General features: G+C 36.7%; 1 pseudogene; it reads right to left on the minus strand.

The window, feature by feature from the left end:
- Window positions 1–8,538: 8,538 nt before the first annotated feature.
- On the minus strand, window positions 8,539–9,709 carry LOC119516717 (annotated as a pseudogene).
- Between the last annotated feature and the right edge of the window lie 202 nt (window positions 9,710–9,911).

The following is a 9,911-nucleotide window of genomic DNA, read 5'->3' on the forward strand; positions in this document are numbered from 1 at the left end:
TTCTGCTCTCATCTTTATAATTTCTACTTGATTTGGATTTATTTTGCTCTAGTTTTATTAATTTTTAAAAATTTATTTTTTAATTAAATTCAGTTTTATTGAGATACATTCACATACCATACAATCATCCATGGTGTACCTGTTCACAGTACCATCATATAGTTATGCATTCATCACCCCAATCTATTTTTTGAACATTTTCCTTACACCAGAAAGAATCAGAATAAGAATAAAAAACAGAAGTAAAAAATAACACCCAAATCACTCCCATATCCCACCCTATTTTTCATTGCATTTTTGTCCTCATTTTTCTCCTCATCCATCCATACACTGGATAAAGGGAGTGCGATCTGCAGGGTTTTCACAATCACTCTTACCCCTTGTAAGCTACATTGTTATACAATCGTCTTCAAGAGTCAAGGATACTGGGTTGGAGTTTAGTAGTTGCAGGTATTTACTTCTAGCTATTCCAATACATTAAAAATTAAAAAGGGCTAATTATATAGTGCGTAAGAATGCCCACCAGAGTGACCTCTCAACTCCATTTGAAATCTCAGCCACTGAAGCTTTATTTTTTTCATTTCGCATCCCTCTTTTGGTCAAGAAGATATTCTCAGTCCCACGATGCCCGGTCCAGATTCATCCCCAGGAGTCATATCCTGTGTTGCCAGGGAGATTGACACTCCTGGGAGTCAGGTCTCGCACAGGGGGAGGGCAGTGAGTTCACCTGCCGAAGTGGCTTAGTTGGGGGGGGTGGGTGGCCACATCTGAGCAACAAAGAGGCACTCAGGAGACTCTCAGGCACAATTATAAGCAGGTTTAGCCTCTCCTTTGCAGTATTGAGCTTCATAAGGGCAGGCCCCAAGATACAGGGCTTGGCATACCAAGCCATCAGTCCTCAATGTTTGTGAGAACATCAGCAACAATCCAGGTGAGGAAGTCCAACACTTCTGCATTTTCCCTCAGCTAATTTTTAAAAATTATTTTTAATTGCTATAAAATATACATAACAAAAATCATTTTAAGTGGACAGTTCTTTGTTATGTTAACAATACTGTGTTACTTTCACCACTATTTCCAGACTAGTCATCATCCCATCCAAAACTCTGTCATTTAACAATAAATCCCCATTCTCTCCTCCTCCACCGTTGATAACCATTATTCTGTTTTCTATCTCTAGAATTTTGCTTATATTCTAAGTATTTCATATAAAAAAAAGTCATACAATATTTGTCTTTTTGTGTCTGGCTAATTTACTCAACATGGTTTTGTCAAGATTCACCAATGTTGTAGTATGTATCAGAACTTCATTCCTTTTACAGTTGAGTAATGTTCCATTGTATGGATATAAACATTTTGTTTATCCATTCATTTGTTAATGGATCCTTGGGTTTCTTCCACCTTTTGGCTATTGTACATAATGCTACAGTGAACATTGGTGTACAAAAATCTGAGTAAGTCCCTGCTTGCAATTCCTTTCAGCATATAACTTCAATTGGGATTATCAAGTCATTTGGTTATTCTATGTTTAACTTTCTGAGAAACTGCAAAACTCTTTTCTACAGTGGCTGTATCATTTTACATTTCTACCAACAGCGTATGAGGGTTCTTATTTCTCTACATCCTTGCCAACACTTCTTATTTCTATTTTTTTAATAGCCATCTTAGTGAGTGTGAAGTGGTATCTCATTGTAGTTTTAATTTGCATTTTTCTAGTGGCCAGTGATGTTGAGTATTTTCATAAACTGATTGGCCATTACAAAATCTTCTTTGGAGAAATGTCTATTTATATCCTTGGCCCATTTTTAAATTGGGTTGTCTGTTATTGAGTTGTAGGGGTTCTTTATATATTCTGGATATTAAATCCTTCTCAGATGTAAGTGTAGAGACTTATTTTCTCCCATTCTGTAGATTGTCTTTACACTTTAGAAGGAAGCATTTACTTCTGCCATCTAGCTATTTATTTTCTCTATATCGTACATGTTTTGTTCTCAATTACTCCATTACTGCCCCCCATTTTTGTAATTAGTTGCCTTTTTTTTTTTTTTTAAGTGTACCATTTTGAGTCCCTTCTTTTCTCTATGTATTTTAGTTATTTTCTTAGTGGTTACCTTTGTAATTAAAATTAACATTTTAAACTAATAATGTAGTTTTACTAGTACCAACCTAGTTTCAGTAGCATAAAATTCTCGACTTGTATGTCTCTGTTCCTCCCCCTTTATATTGTCTCAGATTACATCTTTATACATTTATGCCCATTAACAGATTTTAAATGTTTTTTTACACATTTGCTTAAGTCATGTATGAGGGAAAGAATAGTTACAAACCCAAAATATAATAACACAGGATTTTATATTTACTTATGTAGTTCCTTTGACCAATATTCTTTATTTCATATTATGGCTTTGAGTTACTGCCTAGTGTCCTTTTATTTTATCTTAGCATTTCTGAAGGTCAGATTTTCTGGTGATGAACTCTTTCAGCTTTTATTTACCTGTAATTTCTCCTTCATTTTTGAAAGATAATTTTGCTGGATATAAAATTCTTAGTTGACAGTTGTTTTTTTTCTTTAAGTACTTTAAATATGTCATCTCACTGTCTTCTAACCTCCATGGTTTATGATGCGATATCTGCTGTTAATCTTATTGGGCATCCTTTGTATCTGACAGGTCACTTCTCTTGTTTCTTTCAGAATCCTGTCTTTGGCTTTGGATTGTGACAATTTCACTATAATATGTCTTGTTATAGCTCCCTTAGTCTATCCTGTTTGAGTTCTTTGAGCTTCCTGGGTAGGTATATTCATGTCATTCATCAGATTTGGGAAGTTTTGGCTATTGTTTCTTCAAATAGTTTTTTGCTCCTTTCTCTCTCATCCTTCTGGGACTCCAAGGAGGCATATATTGATAGATTTGATGGCATCCCACAGGTTGCTCAGGCTCTGTTCACTTTTCTTCATTTTTTTCTTCCTGTTCCTCGCACCGGATAATTTCTATTGTCTTCAAGTTCACTGATCCTTTTTAATGCCTGTTCAAATCTGCTATTGAACCCATCTAATGAGTTTTTCACTTGAGTCTCTGTACTTTGCAGATCCAAATTTTCTGTTTGGTTCCTTTTTATAATTTCTTTCTCTTTATTTTGTTCAGACAAGATTTTCCTAATTTCCTTTAGTTCTTTGTATATGTATTCCTGTAGCTCATTGAACATATTTAAGACAGTTAATTTAAAGACTTTGACTAATAGTTCCAATGTGTGAGCTTCCTTGGGGATTTTCTTGTTTATGAACCATGCTTTCTTTCGTGTTTTGTAATTTTTGTTGAGAATTGGATATTGAATATATCTTGTTATAACTCTGAAAATCTAGATCTGGAGCCATCAGTTTGTGACTTTTCTAAACTATTTTTGTTCCCAGATGAGGAATGGAAATAAAAAAGAGGGGAAAAAAAAGATAATTCCTCTTCAAGATTCCTTTGTTCCTTTTGCCTGAGGGGAGTTGAAACAGTGGCCCTCAGAGTCAGCTCTCCAGTGATCTGAAGTAGCTTATCAAAAGCAGTGATCATTGATCAGACCACATGACCACATACCCCAGGATTTTGGAAAGCTAGCTCCACTAAGAGCCCAGGCTCCAGTCTCCACTGCTCCCTTCGTTGTGGTTGGGGGATAGGGATGGTAGCCACTGCACATAGGTCAAAATTCACCCATATTTACTACATTTTATCAGCCTCTTCCTCCTGCTCTTCCCTGGATGCTGCACTTGTTCCACTAAATGCCAGAATTTCAAAAGAATTGATTCAGACAGTCCCTGCTTCTTCAATAGCTGTTTTGGTAGAGGGACTGATTCCTAGAGCTTCTTACTCTGCCGTCTCAGTCCTCCACTTTTTTTTTTTTTAAAGGTTGGAAGCTTAGATTATTGATTAGAGACCTTTCTTCTTCTCTAATATAAGCATTTAATGATATAAATTGCCCTCTAAGAACTCCTTTAACTGCATCTCACAAATTTTGATAAGTTGTATTTCCATTTTCATTCACCCCAAAATATTTTCTAATTTCTCTCCTTGAGATTTCCTTGGATTATTAGAATCTCCTTGAGATTGACCCTTGGATTATTTAGAAGTGTATTGTTAATTCCTAAGGGTTTGGAGGTTTTCCTAGTACTGTCTGATAATGGCTGTTATTTTTTCTTGTTTATAGTGGTTGTTCTTAAGATTACAAAATATACTGTTAACTTCACATTCTATTTAGAATCAATATTTTATCAGTTCACTTGGCATGTAGAAACCTTATTAACATATAGGTCTTCTTACCATCCACCATTTATGCTATAGTTGTCTTTTTTTTCACTTTTTTTTACGCAATTTTATTGAGACATATTCACATACCATACAGTCACCCAAAGTGTACAGTTCACAATATCATTATATGGTTGTACATTTAACGCCACAATCAATTTTCGAACATTTTCATTACCCCCCAAAAATAAAAATACATAAAAATAAAAATAGAACACCCAAAACATCCCATACCCCTCTACCCCCATTATTCATTTACTTTTTCTTCCCATTTTTCTACTCATCTGTCCATACACTGGATAAAGGGAGTATGAGCCACAAGATTTTCACAATCACACAGTCATACCATATAAACTATATAGTTATATGATCATCTTTGATAATCAAGGATAATGGATTGCAGTTCAACAGTTTCAGGTATTTCCTTCTAGTTATTCTAATACACTAAAAACTAAAAGGGATATCTGTATAATGTATAAGAAAAACTTCCAGAATGACCTCTCAACTCCATTTGAAATCTCTCAGCCATATAGTTGTCTTATATAGTAAAATCTACAAACATTGAAAACCTCATCAGACAATTTTGTGCCTTTTTAGTTCAACTACCAAACATTTTAAAGAACTCAAGAAAAGAAGGTAGTCCATTATATTTACCAGATAAATATATCACTTCCTTCATTTCTGATCCAAGTTTCTATCTGCTATCATTTCTCTTCTGTCTGAAAAACTTCCATTAACAATTCTTTTAGAACAAGTTTGTTATCTACAAATTCTTTTAGTTTTCCTTCATCCAAGAATGTTTTTATTTCACCATTCCTGAAGGATACTTTTGCTTGATATAGAATTCTGGCTTACAATTCTTTTCTTTCAACATTTGAAAAATGTGCAACTTCTGTCATGATTTCAGATGAGAAATCCACTGGCCTTTGAATAGTCCTATATCTATAGTTTATGCTTCATCTCTCTCTGCGCTTTCAAGATTTTTTTCTTTGTCTTTAGTTTTCAGCAATTTGAATATGATGTGTCTGGCTCTGGATTTTTTTGGATATAAAATGTTTGTGGTTTGCTCAGCTTCTTGAATCTTTTTGAGTTCCACCAAACCTGAAATTTTTAGCCATTATTTCTTCAAATATTTTTTGAGCACTTTCTCTTCTCCTTTGTGATTCTGATAACATGAATGTTAGACCTTATGTTCTTGCCCCACAGGAACCTGAGGTACTGTTCATTTGTTTCTATCTTTTTCTCTCTTTTATTTAGATTGAATAATTTCTATTCATCTGTCTTCAATTTCACTGATTCTTGTGTCGTCTCCATCTGCTATTAAATCTATCTAGTGAGTTTCTTATTTGGGTTATTGTGTTTTTCAGTTCTAAAATGTTTATTTGGTTCTTCATATTCTCTACTGATAATTTCTATTTTAACTTTTGTTTCAAGAGTGTTCATAATTGATCATTTGATTTGAGCATTCTTAATTGCTCGTTTGAGCATCTTTAGAACTGCTTTAAAGTCTTTGTCCAATAATACCAACATCTTTGTCATCTCATTGCTGGCAGTTGTTGATTATCTTTTCCTTTGCAAGCTGAGATATTTTGTATTTCCTGTCTAGTATTTTTAATATTATATTATAAGGCTTCGGTTCTTGTTTATATCCTGTGGAGAATATTGATATTTTTGTTATAGAAAACACTTCCCCAAGTTAGGTACAAGCTACAAGTTGCAGCCCTCCTTTTGTGGGCTGTTTCCAAAGTCAGTTCGGTTTTTCAAAAACTTTGCGGTGCTATTTGAATCTGTCCCGTGTGTTGCCCAGTGGATAGTCTGAGACTTAAGGGTTCTCAAAATCTTTGGTATGCTAATTAACAATCAGAGCCATGTATGCACAGGTCAGGGATGAACCTAAGGGTTTATAAACAACTTTATAGGGTTGCTTTCCCAATCTCCTCCATCTCCATTGTTTCTGATACTTTCCAGTTCTCTGGACCGCCTCATTTTTGTCCTCTGGTCATAAACCTCCCCCTTCTGGTGAGAAATTGCCTTAGCAGTGGGAGAATAGATAGGAAGAAAGAAAAAAAGCAATAGGGCTTCTCTCTGCCCTCTTGTAGTCACAGCTTCACTGAAAGGAGAAGGTTTCCCTCCCTCAGAGTTTTGGCTCCTGCAGTTTTCTATTGCTGACCATTTTGCTGCTGCCTCTGTTCCTGCCACAGGATTGGCTGGGGGCTGGGGAGTAAGACTACGGAGAAAAATGAGAGGAGGAAAAACAAATAAAAAAATGGATTTTCTCCACTCTGAGCTTTAGGAGTTCTCTTTTTTGGTCTTTTTCTCCTGGATCTCTCTGTCTTCCCCACAGTGTTTTCCAGGTTTGGGGCTGTATTGAGTTCAGGCTTGAGGATACCAGAGGGGAAAAAAGGCCAACATCATGGCCAGTTTGGTGCTACTTTAAATTCTGGTGTTCTTCCTTGATCCACCTGGTGATGTTTACTTCTCAGAAACCTCAAATAGCTGTTCCATGAATTCTGTGAGGTTTTAGAGTTGCCTTCAGTGGGAGAGAAAAGTTTGTATGGGTTTATTCCATCTTATCATAAACCAGCTGCTCTCATTCTTCTTGATATCTCTCCTTTCACAGTATCTTTGTCTTCTAACATTTGTTCTAGTGCCCAATTCAAAATTTCCAAGAGCTCATATTTGCTTCTTCTTCTTTCTTTGTATCTTCTCTTTCTTGGAGAGGCCATTCAATTCCAGAGCATCACAGTATACTTCTTATAGATGATTCTTATATACATAGAAGCAAATTAATATTATGTGTGTATATGATATATATGATAAATACATATCTTTTAAAAATGGGATTGTTTCCCCACCCTTAACTATATATTATTAATATCTTGTCATATCAGTACATATAGAGCTACAGTATCATTTTAAAAATTTTGTTATTATTTTGGCTTTTAACAATGGGAATTTATTCACTTACAAGCTTACAGTTTTGAGGCTGTGAAAATATCCAAATCAAGGCATCATCAAGATGATTCTTTCTTTCTGAAGATGAGCTGCCAGTGATCCTGGACTCCTGTCACATGGCAGCATTTACAGCATTATTTTCAATGACTGCATGGATGTAACAATTTCTTTAAGAAATCCTTATTGTTAAACACTTAGTTGTTTGTGTTTTTTCTTCTTTTTTTTAATCCTACTATAAACATCCTTGATCGACAACACTTCAGCAAGATGTCTTGTATATACATCTTTGTCCACTGGTTCAGTTTTTTTTGCAGGATAAATTCCTAAAAATGGGATTTGCTAGGGCCCTACATAAGCAGAATTGCTACAGGTTATACCAGTTAACACTCAAAAAGATGTGGGGGAACTTTTAGACTCTATGTATCAGCAGTAGGTATTACCCTTTTTACTATTTGTCAGTCTGATGAATAAAGATGGCTTCTAATTATTTTAATTTCCTTTGTTTGGATTACCAGTACAGGCTCAGCTTTTTTAACCATATCATGTTATTCTCTTGATAATTACTTCTAAATGTCATATTTAGATAATACTGAGAAAAAACAAAAATTTATATAATCTTATACTTGACTTTATTTTTATTTTTAATTTTTTTTTTTAGTTTTCACACATTTAATTTATTTGAACCAACAGAGAATAAGACTTTTTTTTTCACTTTCAAATTAGTTCCTTATCCTTTTTGAGAAACATGTTTAAGCCAATAAAGCATCCAATTCCTTTAATTGCCTTTTCTCAGAGAAGTGTCAATTTTTAGTGAACGCAAAGCATTTCTATTTCCTATAACATGAGAGAGATAAAAGTCTTCTTCTTCATCTTCTTCGTCTTCTTCTTTGTCTTCTTCGTCGTCGTCGTCTTCATCTTCTTTGTCTTCATCTTTCCTTCTCAGAACAACTGTAATTCCTAAGTAAGTAAATCTGTGTGTGACTATTTTATTGTCAGGAAGAAAAAATGCTTTCTTCAGAACCAGGTTAAGTGATGGCTTTAAAATCCTTGTCTTTAAAACCACAGGAAAAACATTTGTTACAAATTTTAAGCTTTTAAAATGTTACAAACTTTTTCCTAAACAAATTTTAAAACTCCTATTCCATACCACAGGATATAACCTTTAATAACTCAGTGGCATCTCAAGGTAGTCATTCAATTATATTTTGATTATTCATCACATTGTTTCATTACCAGCACCAGCAGAAAATAATTATGAAGACACACTTAAGTTATATAGAGTCATAAGTTTTATTGCTTCATAATTTAAGAAAACTTCTCTGCCTTCACTTCTTTGTCAGGTCTCTGTAACCAAATATTTCATTAGCTACATGTGTATACCACTTAATTCCAAGTATAAGAGTTTCCATTCACTTCAGTCCCTAAAGAAAAGCAGCATATGTTCTAATTTACAAAGAAGTTCTGTGAGGTACTACCTAATTTATGAACTTTATGTAACTAACAACGCAAGAACACACCTAGTATGGCTAATCTGTGATGGCTCTCCACGTCAATTCAGGCCTGGGCTAGGTAGGGTGAGATCTTTATTTTAAATAGACAGGACCAGTAACGGTGCCACGCCAAGCCATATTGGAATCAGCTTCCTTCGCTGCATACATTTCTTGCCAAAACATTGTTTGTAGTTGTCTTTGGGGGCATACAAGTATGAATTTAATTCCATTTCTGGAGCCTTCTAAAAGTTCTTTTCTCTGTTCCATAACCGAAGATCTTCCATAAAATCCTTCCACCAAGCCACACAAGAATCTCCCAGCCCCTCCTGCCTCCCGGCCCTCGCTGCTACCAGCGCGGGGTGGGATTGTCCGCTCCGGAAGCCGGTGTTGCCGGCGGTTTCAACGTTGCTCCCGCGGAACTGGCAGCGGCAGGACTGCAGTTGAGCTCGCTCTCCCGCTCCTTCAGCGCCGCCTGGTTTTCCTTCTGCACCATCCTCCTGCCCCTGGCCGCCGCCACCTCTACAGGTCCTCCTCGGCCTCGGTCCGTTGGGCCGCTAGCGCGCTCCACTTGACTTTCATTGTTCCAACCTTTCCCTCTCACTTTTCCAAAGTGTTGAGGCCTTCGGAACTTCCCTTAGATTGCGCTCTCCCCATCTTATTGCTTTGTGGGTTAAGCGCCTTAGTTTCCTTTGCAACAGTGGTTCTCAACCTTGAGTGGCATCATCCTCACCTGGACGACTGAATACAGGACAGATGGCTGCAATTCCTCCTCCCCCTTGCCTCGGCGCCTCCATGTTTCTGCAGGCCTGGGATGGCGCCGAGAATGTACATTTCTAACAAATTCCCTGGAGATGCTGATACTGCTTGTCTGGGGACCACACTTTGGAAACCACTGCTTTGCAATGACTGGGAGCCCTTTGAAGAGTCTTGATCTTACAGCAACTCTCCACAGCACCCAGCGCCGGACTGGGCGTTCGGACTAAAACAAGAATAAGTCAACACATAATCGTCCCTACACGCTCGGAAAGAAGATGCCAGAATAGGAAATGGGATCAATGCACTTAGGCTACAATCAGGATGCGCTGAAATCCTGGCTTTCCATTTTAACGTCAGGCCTCCAGGAGCGCGGCGGGAGGCGGACAGCAGGGGGCAGTCTCGCGCGCTCGCCCTGCGGGAACTC

The sequence above is a fragment of the Choloepus didactylus genome, chromosome 20, assembly GCF_015220235.1.
Source record: "Choloepus didactylus isolate mChoDid1 chromosome 20, mChoDid1.pri, whole genome shotgun sequence".
NCBI classification, from domain to species: Eukaryota; Metazoa; Chordata; class Mammalia; order Pilosa; family Megalonychidae; genus Choloepus; species Choloepus didactylus.